Here is a 16,532-nt window from a genome sequence, read left to right on the forward strand (position 1 = left end):
AACAAAATAAATATGATAGTAAACATCATTTTCAAAGCATAACTTTTATTTATGTACAACAATTACATAACCATACTATCTACTATAAACAACAAAAATTAAAATATTTACATTTTTACAGATTCACTACCGATCACATGACTTGTTTCTCCTTCTAGGAGTAAAAAATAATCAGCTACATCCAAATGCATGAAGTTTAAATTATCTTCAGAAATAAAATTTGCTTCAACATTTTTCTCTGTCTTCTTCAGGGAGGCTTGATACAGCTCAACCAGGTGCTTTGGCGTACGACATGTACGTGACCAGTGCCCTTTTCCTCCACATCTATAGCATGCATTTTCTAGCTTTACTGCTTGCACCGCTTCATGCTTTTGTTCCTTCCTTTTCCACTGCTGGTGGTGAGGAGGGTTCTTTGGTGCATTGTTATTACCACGATTAGAGTTTCCTCCCCGACCACGGCCATGACCACGACTGGGGCCACGTCCTCTTCCACGCTTAGCTTGGTGGAAGTTCGTCTCATTCACTTCAGGGAATGGACAAGAACCTGTAGGTCGGCTTTCATGGGTTTTCACTAATAGCCCATTATGTTGCTCGGCCACAAGAAGATATGAGATAAGTTCAGAATACTTTTTGATTCCCATCTCTAGATATTGCTGCTGCAGGAGTATATTCGAGGCATGAAAAGTGGTAAAAGTTTTCTCCAACATATCATGATCAGTAATATTGTCACCACATAGTTTCAATTGGGAAATAATTCTGAACATAGCAGAATTATACTCACTGATAGATTTAAAATCTTGTAGCCTTAGATGAGTCCAATCATAATGTGCATGTGGAAGAACGACCATCTTCAGGTGGTCATATCTATCTTTCAAGTTATTCCACAGTATGACTAGATCTTTAACAGTAAGATATTCCATTTTCAGGCCCTCATCAAGGTGATGGCATAGGAATATCATTGCTTTGGCACGGTCTTGGTTTGATGCCTGATTTTTATCTTTGATGGTGTCTGCCAGACCCATCGCATCAAGATGAATTTCGGCATCAAGCACCCAAGACATGTAGCTTTTGCCCGATATATCCAGGGCTACAAACTCAAGTTTAGAAAGATTTGACATTATTTAGAAAAAGAATGTTCGTACCTCTGATACTTTCAAAGTATTTTCTCGAGATGGCAGAGTCTCGTGCTGATAACGTATTATAAAATAAAGATAGTATAGTAAAGACAAGTATAGAGAGAAACTGATATATTATTCAAACTTCAAACTTATGTACATAATGAACTGAATTCTCCTCTATTTATAGAAGAAAGGAAGCTGTTGTGTAAGCTGCTACTGCAAGCTGCTGTGTAAGCTGCTTGTAAGCTGCCACTCTAAGCTGTTGTGCCAGATATAGATAATCTTCTACCATGGGTAATATTTATCCATAACGGAGTACCGAAAGGATAAGCTTCTTCATGAGGCTTATTTCCAATGGAGTACTAAATAGATAAATATATTTACGGCGGAGTCTCATATGGATAAGGTTCTTCAGGAAGCTTATTTACAACGGAGTACTAAATGAACATCCATAATATAATATATTTATAACAGTTGTTACTATTATCTTTCAACATTTGATTGTTTCGATATAAAAATATATGTTATATATCTCCAATTTATATGCGCAGCTAAACATAACCCTAAAATATATATATATCGAAAAGATTCAATTTGCTGAGTGTCACACCCCAAGACTGTAGGGTCCCATGATTGTCACCTAAAACGTGAAATCCGTACCAAGCAAACCAAGTAACCAACCCCTTTACAATCCCAACATATACATCATTAGACCAAATGAGGAACTGGGCGTCCCCGTACCATCAAAAATCTATTTAGAAATATTTTAACTAATAAACTTTTGACTAATTTACGCAAAATATAATTTATTTAAAACCTATTTAAATAAGTTATAATTATTTTTAGAAAATTACATAAATACAACTTATTTTAAAGTCTATAGATTTTTATATCTCTAATATTTCTCTCTTTAGATTCACCTAACACTTATTCTTATATATATCTCTTGAGATTCTCTCTCCCAACTACATATCCTTTTAATTTTTCAAAATTTTCTTTCTCGCTCTTCTTGTTGTCTCGTCTTCTGCCCCAAAAGAAACCACTCACAAAGTTTTTCATATGCATCCATGGATCTGAAATGGCAAAGTGTTGAAGTTTTGAAATTTAGACGTAATCTTGTACCTCAAAAGAGTTAGTGTTAAGAAGCCAAACTTGGAGGGAGGTTTTTGAAATTATCCCTAACAAATAATATTGTCGATCTTTTATTAAAAGCCGATAACCAGGAGGGGACTAAGAAGTTCAGCAAGATAACGACGAAGGTATGCTTCAAACATGTAAGCATTTGTTAGAAGCTAGAACTATGCACTCATGATTTTAATTTTTTTTGACGAGTTCTGATTTTCCTCATCCTTTGTTGTCACGATCCGAAAGTTTTCACCGACGGGACCGTGATGGCGCCTAACATTTTACTTGCCAGGCAAGCCAACGTTAGAGAATCATTAAACCAATTCCTTATTTTCATTCATTAAGTAACAATAATTAACTAAAATAAAATATAATAAGTGCGGAATATCATAAAAACTGTATTAATTACTACCACCCGGATCTGGAGTCATAATTCACGAGCATTCTAAAATTTACTACAAGTAAAAGTCTGAAAGAAATACAACTATCTGAATAAAAGAAACAGTAGAACAGAAATGATAGACGGGGATTTCAAGGTCTGTGGACGCCGACAGATCTACCTTGAGTCTCCGGACAGTGGACCAATAGCAAAATCTCGATCAACCAGAGCCGGTATCAAAATCTGCACAGAAAGTGCAGAGTGCAGCATCAGTACAATCGACCCCATGTACTGGTAAGTGTCGAGCCTAACCTCGACGAAGTAGTGACGAGGCTAAGGCAAGGCATCTACAATCAACCTGTACAATTTAACAGTGTATACACAAATAACAGGAATGAAGAACTAAACAGAAAATGTCGGTAGGGGAAAATATACTGAGGGGAATACAAGATAAAGAACTACAACAGAATGATCACCGGAGCAGTCAATATACCATGAATCAACAGGAATAGTGAATACAGTAAGAAAAAATGCACGGCATCACCCTTCGTGCTTTTACTCTCAATCTCACCATAAAATTAATAGAAACGGCACGGCATCACCCTTCGTGCTTTTACTCTCATATCATGGCATGGCATCACCCTTCGTGCATTAACACTCACAATATGGCACGGCATCACCCTTCGTGCATTGACACTCATAATATGGCACGGCATCACCCTTCGTGAATTAATACTCACAATATGGCACGACATCACCCTTCGTGCATTAATACTCACAATATAGCACGGAATCACCCTTCGTGCATTAACACTCACAATATGGCACGGCATCACCCTTCGTGCATTAACACTCTCCCTTACCATAATGCAATGCATAAATAACAACAGGGAGATAGAATAATAAGTACAAACTGTACTTTAACATTTGGTTCTATAATATCAATCTCAACTTAAAATAAAAACTCAATTATCACCAGAAAATCCGTAAACATAATAAGAATGATAATTTGGATAACACTAGTATAACACGTAGCAATTTGGCATAGGAACGAGACAATGTCAGAAAATTAGAGAAACATGGAAAAACAGGTAAATTGGCGGCGCATAGGTATTCGTCACCTCACATATACGCCGCTCACATGAATTTTACTTAGTAATTAATCTAAGTTTCCTAATTCCCTCAAGTCAGGGTTAGACACAACACTTTCCTCGCTCTGAAGGCCACTTAATCCTCAATCACAATCTTTCCTTTGGAATTCGCCTCCAAACCACTCGTATCTATTCAAAAATGACTCAATAATATCAAATATTGCTAAACGAATCAATTATATTGCATAAATAAAATTTCCCAAATTTTCTTCCAAAAAGTAGAAAAATGGACCCCGGGCCCGCTTGGTCAAAACCCGAGGTTCGGACCAAAATCCTTTTACCCATTCACCCCCGAGCCCGAATATGTAATTAGTTTTGGAATCCGACCTCAAATTGAGGTCTAAATCCCCAAATTCTCGAAATCCCTATTTTCTACCCTAACCCTTAATTCTACCATAACAACTCTAGATTCTTAGTTGAACATTCAAGGAATGTAATGGGTAATTTTAAAAAAATGGTTTAGAATCACTTACCAATACTTTGGGGAAGAAAATGACTCTTGAAAATTGCCTCTACCCGTTTAGTTCTTGAAAAATGTTGAAGAAATGGCTTAAACCCGTGTTTGATTCTGTTTTATGCACGGGGCGACAGTGTGCATCGCGTTCGCGAGGCCACTATTGCGTTCGCGAAGGGTACTGGCTGCCAAGCCTTCGCGTTCGCGAGACGTTGCTCGCGTTCGCGATGGTTACGCTCCCCTGGCCTTCGCGTTCGCGATGAAAGAACGACCAACCCTCCCCCAGGTCCCCAAGTGCTTCGTGTTCGCGATGAGCAGGTCGCGTTTGCGAAGAATAAATCCCCCATTACTTCGCGTTCGCGAGAGTACCTTCGCGAACGCGAAGAAGGACATGCCAGAACACAGATTCTGCAGAAAAACCAAATTTCCAAAGTCCAAAATATCCCGTGGCCTATCCGAAACTCACCCGAGCCCTCGGGGCTCTAAACCAAACATGCACACAAGTCTAAAAACATCATATGAATTTGCTCGCGCGATCAAATCGCCAAAATAACACCTAAAACTCTAAATTTAGCACCAATTCAAATGAAATTCTCAAGAATACTTTAAAATCCATAACTTCTCAACTGGACGTCCGAATCACGTCAAATCAACTCCGTTTCTTACCAAATTTCACAGACATGTCTTAAATATCGTACTGAACCTGTACCGGGCTCCGGGACCAAAATACGGACCCGATACTAATAATGCCAAATATCAATCAATTCATAAAAATAAATAATTTCCAAACTTTTACTTTTCATCAAAAATTCATAACTCAAGTTAGGGACCTCCAAATTCGATTCCGAGCATACGCCCAGGTCCTATAATTCGATACGGATCCACCGGGACCGTCAAAATACGGATCCGGGCCCGTTTACCAAAAATGTTGATCGAAGTCAACTAAAATTAACTTTTAAGGTAAAAATTCTTATTTTTATTAGTTTTCAACATAAAAGCTTTCCGGAAACCTGCCCGGACTGTGCACGCAAATCGAGGAGGGTAAAAATAAGATTTTTAAGACTTAAGAGCGCCGATTCGAGTTCTAAATCATAAGATGACCTTTTGGGTCATTACATTTGTATACACCAAAAAATATTTTATTATTGCTTACTTGATCTTTTAATACACTTGATCACTACACTTTTACTTAATAATGATACTGTCACCGGATAGTCCAAATATAAAGGATATTATTTCATGGTATTGATCAAGAAATACTATACATGTTCGTAGTTCAAGCGATATCTAATCATCTTGACCTCAATAAACAAGTTATCACATGACAATTCATATTAATCATTCACAGGAACTTGTACTTTATCCTTTCATGTATAATTATTTTCTCTAACCTTTGTTTTAACAATATTTATATTATTTATAAAATTGTGTATTACGTAACTCGGCATACACGTGCAACACACGTGCGAGAAACTAATTCCTCGAGTTGACAGGATGGATGTCTTCTAAAAATAGTTGAAATTCATGACATAAAACAAAAGAATTATTTTTATTACCATATATACTTTATCTCCTATCACTTTTTTGGAATCTTTATCTGTTATTAACAATAATATATTAGTTTTTTTTCATTTATCAAAATGTCATTAAAAATCTCATCGATTTAAGGATTGGTCTCTCGCAAAAAGTTGAGTAAGTTATTAATAAAGTTAAATTTAAGGTAGTATATATATTCAAGTTATTTTTTGTCAGAACCAAATTTTCCGATCTCAATATTTCTACTGTTGAATAAGATCTAGAAATCGGTCCAAAGTCTAAAGAGTTTTAGATCACCTTGATTCTTTTTTACCTTTAACTTTTTACCAATGACATCTGGAAGTGAAAGTTTTATGTCAAAGAAAGGACTTAAAGAGTAAGTTTCTATTTTTCTTAACATTTTCTTCTTCTTTTGTCACGACCCAAAACTCAACATGTCGTGATGGCGCCTACCACGTTACTAGGCAAGCCGACAATCACAAAATAACTATGTATTTTAAATTAAAAGCATGATGTAATAAGTTTAACAGTGAAAATCTAATAAATAACCGATAAGAACATTTGCGACTCAACTAAAAAATTCCCAAAATCTGGGTGTCACCGAGTACATGAGATACTAAGTATCAACACAGTCTAAATCTCTAATACAACTATCTGAAAAATAAAATAGTGCAGAATAAAACTGAAAGGAAGGAGAGTCGAGGTTTGCGGGCATCATAGCAGCTACCTCAATAGTCTCCAAGCAAATACTGGACCAAATCTAGCAACCACCGTGTTCAGATGTACCTGGATCTGCACACAAGTGCAGAGTGTAGTATGAGTACAACCGACCCAATGTACTCAATAAGTAATAGGACTAACCTTGGGTTGAAAGCAGTGACGAGCTCAGAAAGATACCGTCCAAATCCAGATAATGACAGTGCAAATATAACATGGAAATGATAGTAATAACTCAGAGAAATTCCATAATCAGTTCATATACAATACAGAAATGTAGATATGTTTTAAAGTTCAACAATCTAAGCTCAATACTGATAAAATATGCCAAGTATAGCTAGCATGAGGAATGTTACATCTTTATATCTACATGTCAAATATATATGTCACGTGTAATACATCACAGTAATAAACTCGTGTACTCACACTCTCAGAGTACTCAATCTCACTGAGCATACTCAATCGCTCAACACACTCAATCGCTCAACACTCTCAATCACTTAGCATTGTACGGTACCTGCGCTCACTGCTGGTATGTCAGACTCCGGAGGGGCGGATCCTACCGAAGCGCTAATATAAGGCAACATGGCTTGCTGCAGCGTGCATCCCGATACCATAAATAACTACTGTGGCGTGCAGCCCAATCCCATAAATGTCACTCACAATTAGGCTCTCAGGACCCAACTCAGTCATCAATCTCTCCAATCTCTCGGGCTCAGAAATATCATGTCAATCAGCCAAAACAATGATAACATGGTGTAACAACAAATGATAACATAGACTGAGATATGATATGCAATGAATAAATATGAGTGAGCACATAATTGCAACTTAAGCAAATAATTCAACAGCAGGAATGACCTCAGTGGATCCCAACAGAATAAGCGCATAGCCCTAACATGATTTCTAGCATGGATCACAGTCAATTACTTTAGCACGTAGGAATTACACAGATAGAAATAAGACTATATAACTACATAGTGCCACAGAATCATTTAAGCCATAATTACCACGGTGCACGCCCACGCGCCTGTCACGTAGCATGTGCGTTACCCCAACACCAATCTCATGACACGTATTTCAAGGATTCCTACCCTCAATACTGTCACGACCCAAAATCCAATTAGTCGTGATGGAACCTAGACCAACCCGCTAGGTAAGCCAATTAGCAACAATCCAAATTCAAATGAGATTTACTGAGAGGAATAATGATAATATACTGAACTTCTATACAAAGAATTCCCAAGGACTGGTAGTACAAATCATGAATTTCTAAGATTTAGAGTTTACAAAGCTAGAATAAAATAAATACATCATCTGTTTGAAATATACATGAACGGATTAATAATTCTAAAGCTACCAAGAACAAGAGGCAGTTATGACCGAAACGCAGGTACATCTTCAATGCCAGCTCCTGCCATACACAACAATATCAGCATCCAAATCTGCACGCAAGGTGCAGAAGTGTAGTGTGAGTACAATCGACCACATGTACTCAATAAGTAACAAACCTAACCTTAGGTTGAAAGTAGTGACAAGCTTGGACAAAGGTCAAAGTCCAACACCAATAGCCAACAACAATTCGTAACAATATAAGAAAAACAATACAAGCAATGAAATATGTTGCTCAGCTTATTCGCAGTTACGAAAACAATAGTCATGCTTCTCAGGTATAATAGTAAAACCCAAATCTTTCACTGAAAACACCAAAGTATGAGTAAGTCAGAAAAACTGTGATTTTTCCCAAAATATTTCAACAATAAATAAGATGTTCTTTATCAGATAGCATGAGAAAAGTACATCATATGCCTATATGCCAATGTGCATGTGAAGTCATATATGTCACAAAAACCATGTAACATGAGGAAATGCATCTCTATACCTGCATGTCAAGTATGCATGTCAGATGCAATGCGTCATATTGATGAATTCATGTACTCACACTCTCAGAGTACTGAATCTCACTGTCTCACACTCCCACTCATCACGCTCAATCATTTAACACACTCAGTCATTCAGCATTGTACAGGGCAGATCCAGTCCAAAGCGCTATAATAAGCCAATCATGGCATGAATCAATAAAGCTTGTTGCGGCATGCAGCCCTATCCCATCATGAATCAATAATACCTGTTGCGGCGTGCAGCCCGATCTCTCTCTCTCTCTCTCTCTCTCTCTCTCTCTCTCTCTCTCTCTCTCTCTCTCTATATATATATATATATATATATATATATATATATATATATATATATATATATATATAAGGCATGTTGCGGTGTGCAACCCGATTCCATCAATAATACCTGATGCGGCGTGCAGCCCGATCCAATCAATAACTCTCATAATCCGTCCCTCAGGCCCCAACTTAGTCATCAATCTCTCCAGTCTCTCAGGCTTACAAATCTCATGCTAATCAGCCCAAATAATGATAACAATATGATGTGACAACAAATGATAATAGAGACTGAGATATGATATGTAAATGGATGAATATGACTAAGTATGTAAATGTAATTTAAGCAAATAACTCAACAACAGATATGACCTCAGTGGGTCCCAACAGAATAAGCATATAGCCTAAACATGGATCACATCTCAATTACTCTCGGACGTAGAGATTTTATGGATAAAAACAAGATTAGGTAACTATATAGTACCACATAATTAACCGAGTCACAATTCATACAGTGCATGCCCACACACCCGTCACCTAGCATGTGCGTCACCTCAACACCAAAAACATATCACGTATATTCTGGGGTTCATACCCTCAGCACCAAGTTTAGAAGTATTACTTACCTCGAACAAGACAAATCTAATATCAAGCAAGCCAAACGATGCTCCAAAATTCTATCTCGCATGTACCGACCTCCGAACGGCTCGAAACTAGCCAAAAGCAACTCAAGAACATCAAATAATGCCTAAGGAAACAAACCCAATCAATAAAGGTCGAATCTTTAATCAAAAACCTAAAGTCAACCAAAATTCAAACCCAGGCTCGCATCTCGGAACCCGAAAAAACTCATAAAATCCTATAACCCATTAAATTACGAGTCCAACCATACTAGTTTCACCCAAATCCGACTCCGAATCGATGTTCAAAATCCAATCATTCACTTTTAAAAAGTTTTGACAAAACCCAAATTTCTCTAGTTAAATCCCATGTTTTGATGTTAAATCTAGTGATGGATTCATGTAAATCTCTTAGATATATATTAGAATCACTTGCCCCAAGCTTGTAGATGAAAGTCTAGGTTGAAACCCTTCAAACCCGAGCTCCCAAGTCTCTAAAGTGGTGAAGAATGAAATAAAATTCCAAAACTCCCATTTATATACTACAACATCAGATCTCGAACAGTGTTGACCGCACTTTTCCTAGTGTGGTCCGCACTTCCAAGTCATGCGGCCGCAATCCATATTGTGCGGCCGCACTTCAGCAGCGACTGCACTACCAATTTTCAGTAAATTGACCATAACTTTCTATACAAATGTCCAAATGATAAACGGTTTTGACTTTCTGTAAACTAAACTCAAAGGACTACAACTTTTGATTTTGGATCATCTCAAAATTCCATATAGATTGCAGGATATAAGCTCCCGAAGTCGAACCAACAAACCTGCAGATTTGCTGTTGCGGCCCTTAGTGCGGTCCGCACTTTGGCCATTGCATCCGTAAAATTTTGTGTGCGGCTGCACATGGGCTTTGCCTCAGCACTCCCAAAATGTGCCCTCTGCACTTCACTCGCTCCAGAACATCATCAAAGTGCTGAAATGCCCAAACTTGTCCAAACTCACCCGAAACACACCCGGGGTCCCCGGGACCCCATCCAAACATACCAACAAGTCCTAAAACATAATACGAACTTACTTGAAGCCTCAAATCACATCAAACAACACCAAAACCACGAATCTCCCATCAGTTCAAGCCTAATGCACTAATGAACTTCTAACTTTTAAAACTAATGCCGAACCATATCAAATAAACTCTGAATGAACTTAAATTTTACATGCGAGCTTCAAATGACATAACGAACCTATTCCAACTCTCGAAACAAAATCCGAACTCGATAACATCGAAGTCAACTCCCGGTCAAACTTATGAACATTCCAAACCTTCAAATTTCTAACTTTTCGCCAATTAGTTCTGAAACCTTCTAGAAATATCCAAATGCAAATGCGGGCATATGCCCGAATCCAAAATCACCATCCGAACCTAACGGAATAATCAAAACTCCGAACTATGGTCAAATACTAAAAAGTCAAATTGGGTCAACTCTTCCAACTTAAAGCTTAAAAAATGAAATTTATTCTTCCAAACTAAATCTAAAACACCAGAAAATCAAAACTAACGATACACATAAGTCATAATATATCATATGGAGCTACTCATGCCCACAAACCACCGAGCGAAGTACAAATGCTCAAAATGACTAGTCGGGTCATTACAAATACCAAGTTTATAAGTGTTACTTACCTCAAGCCGTGCAAATCACAACTCCAACAAGACCTTGCATCGCGAATCGGCCTCCGAACGACGCGAATCTAGTCACAAATAACTTAATACAATCAATACAAGCTATAGGAATTGATTGCATATGAAAAAGTTAAGTTTTTAAACCAAATTCAAAAAGTCAACCCCGAGCTCATACCTCATAACCCGACAAAATTTATAAAATCCGAACACCCATTCAATAATGAGTCCAACCATACCAAAATCATCCAATTCCGATCACAAATCGACATTCAAATCCCAAAATCTTACTCTCCAATACATGGGTCAAAAATCTCCAAATTCTAACTTAGATTCGTGATAAATAGGTGAACTAATCAATGGGTATTCAAAATACATAGATAAAAATGATCAAAAACCACTTACCTCTTCAATCTAGGGGAAAACCCCTCCAAATATCGCCTCAATCCAAGCTCCCAAGGTCCAAAAATGAAGGAAATACTCTAACCTTCGTTTATATCTATTCTGCAAAGACATCTAGCACATGCGGTCCACTTAACCCCTTCTGCGGTCCCGTAAGTGCGGCCACAATTCTGCTTCTGCGGTTTCCCTTGAGGCCCCCCACTTTCGCTTCTGCGGACCAGACTCCGCTCCTACGGAGGCGCACCTGTGCCCAACCTTCTGCTTCTACGGAGAGCTCCTTCCCTTCGCCTAACCGCATTTGCGATCCTGTAGGTGCGAAAACATACTCGCACATGTGCACCTCCCCAACCTCACTTAGAGCCGCTTCTGCAAACCCATTAGCCCTTCTACGGCTCTGCACGTGCGGGCAAATTCATACAGGTGCGGTGGCACCAGAACTAAACACACTAGTAATTACACGAGTCCAAAATTCAATCTGATTTCAATCTGAATCACACCCGAGTCCCCCGAGACCCCATCCAAACATACCAACCCATCCTAAAACATCATACGAACTTAGTCAAGGCTTCAAATCACATCAAATAACATCAAAAAAATGAATCGCACCCCAATTCAAGCTTATTGAAACTAATGGATTTCCAACTTCTACAATCGATGTCGAAACCTATCAAACCAACTCCGATCGACCTCAAATTTTGCACACAAGTCATAAATGACACAACGGACCTATTCCAACTTCCGGATCCAAAGTTTGAGCCCTGTATCAATAAAGTCAACTCTCGGTCAAACTTCTCAACTCTCCAAACCTTCAACGTTTCAACTTTTGTCAATTCAAGCCAAAACCACCTAAAGACCTCCAAATCAATATCCGGACACACTCCTGAATTTAAAATTACCATATGGAGCTATCGGAACCATCAAAACTCCATTCTGGAGTCGTTTACACATAAGTCAATATCCAGTCATCTCTTTTAACTTGGGCTTCCAACTTTTGGATTGTTGATAACCAATTTTGCCCTCATATTTTCCCAAATAGTATACATATTTTTAAAGATTTCATTATTGCATCATTACTTAATTTACAAGATTTATACAAATATTTTATAATTGTTTCATAATTTTTAGAGCTTTAAAATTAATTTTCTTGCATTTAAATTACCTAACTTTTTATTTAATTATTCCTTTAAATTATTTGTGATGACTTAATCATCCAAATTTTTTATTTACACCCACACGCATGTTTTAAAATATTTTACATCATTTCACATAATTACATTTGTATTTTAGTTATTTATGTAATTTTTGCAATAATAGCCTATATTCATGTATAATTACGTTTTATTACATTATTTGTGCCAAAATAGAATTTTATACTTTTTATTATTTTCAATCATTTTATTGCATTATTAATATATTTTATTATTTATTAATTATTTTTATAAATTATTTTTTGATAAATTTTGTGTATTTAAACTATGGCCCAATTTCAAGTAATTTTCTGACCAAATTTGGCCCAATAGCCCCCAGCCCAAGCCAAATGATCCCTTTAATAATAAACCCGGTCGGTACCCATCTTCATGACCCGCCCCATTCAGTTTTTTATCCTAGTCGTTGATCTCTCAAGATCAACGGCCCTTGTTTATTCCCCTCTTTAATTAACATAACCCAGAAACCCTAACCCCATTTCCCTGAGACCGCCGCCCTAAAATCCTCTCTACTCTCAAACCCTAGCCATCTCATTCAAATCTCTTTCCAAATCTGAATCAATCATGGATTCTTCCTATGATTCTCTTACCTTTTATGGATCATCTCATCGTTTCTTACAAGACTATGGTGTTACGTAGTACTTGCCTCAATTTTGGCAAGTACCAATCCCCAAATCGGGTGCCACCGCCTTCAACCTTTGAGATTTAGACATTATTTCTATATGCACTTACTACCAGACTATATGGTCCGATTCAGTGAGATTTTCGACCATCGGTGCTTTTTTTTTAAACTAGGGTTTACTTGATTTTCTCTAAAATTGATTCTGAACAATTTTGCATGCTTGTATTTCCTTATTTATGTTTGATTAATTACGTTTCCTTGTTTGGATGTCGATTTTGGCTACTATATAAACCCTTCTCGATTCCCCTTTTAGAGGACTAACTCGATTTTTACTGCTATTACTCTCACTATTCTCTTCACTCACTCATTCACTTCTTCTGAGACACTTGAATATTTTCTGAAATCGTTGAATTCTTGGCCGGCTGAAAGCCAAGGCCATAATACTGTTTAAACGACCTCCTCTGATGCAATCACTGCTCGAAGACCTTCTCGAGGATCTTGTGAACTTTGAAGCATCGGGGATTTGGGGTTCTCTTTCAATTGCTGCTACTGAATCATTACCAATATTCTAAACTCCTCACTTTTTTGCTCGTTTAACTTTGCTATTGGTTAGTGTCCTTGACTCTTACAATTTTAACTATTTTCCTTTCTGTTTGTCTATGACATATGCGTTCTATGTGCTAATATTGTTTAAACTTTGTAAGCATGATTCAGTTTCCTTGCTATTTACGGATCTATGATACTGTATTCTTCACTGCCACTATATTATTTTAACAATCCCCTGCAGTTTCATGTTCTTTATTAGTTGAATTCAGTAGGCTTCAGTACATGTAATATGCTTTCATTATCGGAATGGATTCCAGCTTGCTTAGGTGCTTCTAGACTAATATGTGTTCCCTACCTTGTCCTGTATTTCTATGTTTGTGTTCTAGACTTTGTTGAGTTCTTTTTGCCCAACATGATAGATCTCTGAGGCTGTATTGATTAGCTAAAACATGTTTTCATGCCATTTAAATTCTATGGTATGTTTGGTTTGTTAATCTAGTTACTTTAGAATGGCTTATAGGGAAAATTTCTACGTTAGTTTCCCTTTCGTCTAAGTAATTGGTACGAATGATTATACTTGCCTGTCCTATTCCTCTTAAGTGATGAGTTAGGACACTGTTATGGTTTGTTGTAGACCATGCTACTAGTTTGTCGTTATACTACCTATGGTCATGCCAGGCTATAATATTAGAAATCTTCACGTGAAATTGCATATCCCTCTAACTATAATTATTTTGAATAAGGATCACTTCTTTAAAGTCTTTTCTGACCAGTTTTGGTTAATATCTTGTGCTAACTTAATTTTTGGAAAATCAATATATATGTGTGTGTTTGTCCTGTTCACTCAATAGACTTGCTTCTTAAGCCCTCTTACTGTGTAACTGTGTTTAGCATGCTATACCCTTTCCTTTGTTGATTGATTGCTCAGCATGGTTTTAGTTCTTCTATGTCAAAGCTGTCTACCTAGTTGGTATATTCAAGCCCTCTTGTTTGACCAATCTCGTCCCCTTAGCTCCTAAGAATGATGGTCGTTGCTAATAGACTTTAGGATTGTCAATTGGTTACCATACATGGTTTCTCCCTTCTAAGCATGTACGAGTTCGTGTGTGGCCCTGGGTGTGTAATTGATACACTCTCACGCTTGAGATGTGCTGGGTTCTGGATCTACTATTTGTGTGAAAGGTGAAGCTTGCAGGAAGCCCAGGTGTTACTGGGTTATTTCTCTTTTGTGCCTGCTCTGTTTATTTGGCATATAGTCTTTCAATATGCAATATTTGCACTTGTACTCATCTAGATACCATGCCTATAGGATTAATAATCAACCAACTGCTCCATATCATTTGAACTACTTCACTTAGATAGCATGCCTATAGGGATAAAATTATTTCAATCATCAACTCCTAGATATCCTGCCTCTAGGACACTGTCACCTGCCTAAGAAACTCACCCATAAAATCAGCGCTGATAATTTATGATTCCGGGATCTTTTCACTACCTCATTGCGCAAACTATCTAGAGATCATGCCTAGTTTTAATGCCATTAATATGTGAATCTGTTGCCTATACATTGCTAAAACAGAATCATTTAGGACTCACGACTATAATATGCCTCAATTCTGAAATTGTCTACTGCACAATCTTCCAATAAGTCTGCGTGCTTCTTTGCTTATGTGTGGAGGCTAACATGAGTCATTTTTTGCTATTATGTGCGGTCCTATTTGTTTTGAATGCGCGATTAGTTTTATCATTTTTTGAGCAACCTAAGTAGGTCTAGAACCACCCAAATAGAGGTCCAAAGCCTCCTGGACCATAGGCATGGGACGTATAGTGCACGCATAGGGTACGACTTAGAACTGAATTAGAACATTTTTAAGTAAACAACTTCAACATAATAATTGGGTAGCAGGTGATGATAGTATGTGCCCGCTGAATAATATGAGCAACCCCTACCTAAAGGGAGTTGCGAAGTATTATTTATGTTGCACAAGGTGATCCTTTAGGCTAAAAAACTTAGGACCCCCCCCCTTTCCTTTATATACTTGCCATTTATGTGGACCAATGTGTTTGCACCCTTGTAATCATTAAGGATTTGTACCAATTTCCATGTGTTATGATAAAGACTCTTCAACTTTATATTTTCTTTGTTTATCTGATCATCTAGCCTGACTACATAATCCACATAGTTTTAAAGTTCGGTCGGGATCCATAGTTGTGGACCTTGAAGAGTGCTTAACACCTTCTCTTTGAGGTAACTTGAGCCCTTACCCGATCTTTGGACACACAGACTAGTCAAACAAAGTTATTTGCAAATAGGTTCCCTAACGCACCTTAAAAATTATTAGGTGGCGGCTCTTCTATTTTATTCATTTAAAAGAGTTGTCACACATTGAGGCCCGCTTTTGCGAGAAAACGGGGCGCGACAGCATGGCGACTCTGCTGGGGATTACACTTAGGCTCTTACTACAATGAACTTGACTTATGTGGATTACTCTCTTTTTCTTTATTTGTTTTAAAATTGCTGCTACATGCACATCCCTTCCCTTATTCGCCTTTATTTGAAATTTGCTATGACATGCACATCCCTTCCCCTATTCACCTTTGTTTACTATGGCCGCTCTTCCTCTCTTTTCATCTTGTCTAAGACTGCTATATCATGCCTTCCCCATTCCTACTTACTTACCTGCTTTATTACATTCCCACATATATTTTTTATGAACTAAACTGACTTTTTCCTTTTGTCTTTCTTCTATATTCTTTCCATCTTTACCTTTGCTATATTATTTACTGCTTTTACATATCATGCAAATA

Source organism: Nicotiana tabacum, chromosome 15, assembly GCF_000715075.1.
Source record: "Nicotiana tabacum cultivar K326 chromosome 15, ASM71507v2, whole genome shotgun sequence".
In the NCBI taxonomy this organism is placed as follows: Eukaryota; Viridiplantae; Streptophyta; class Magnoliopsida; order Solanales; family Solanaceae; genus Nicotiana; species Nicotiana tabacum.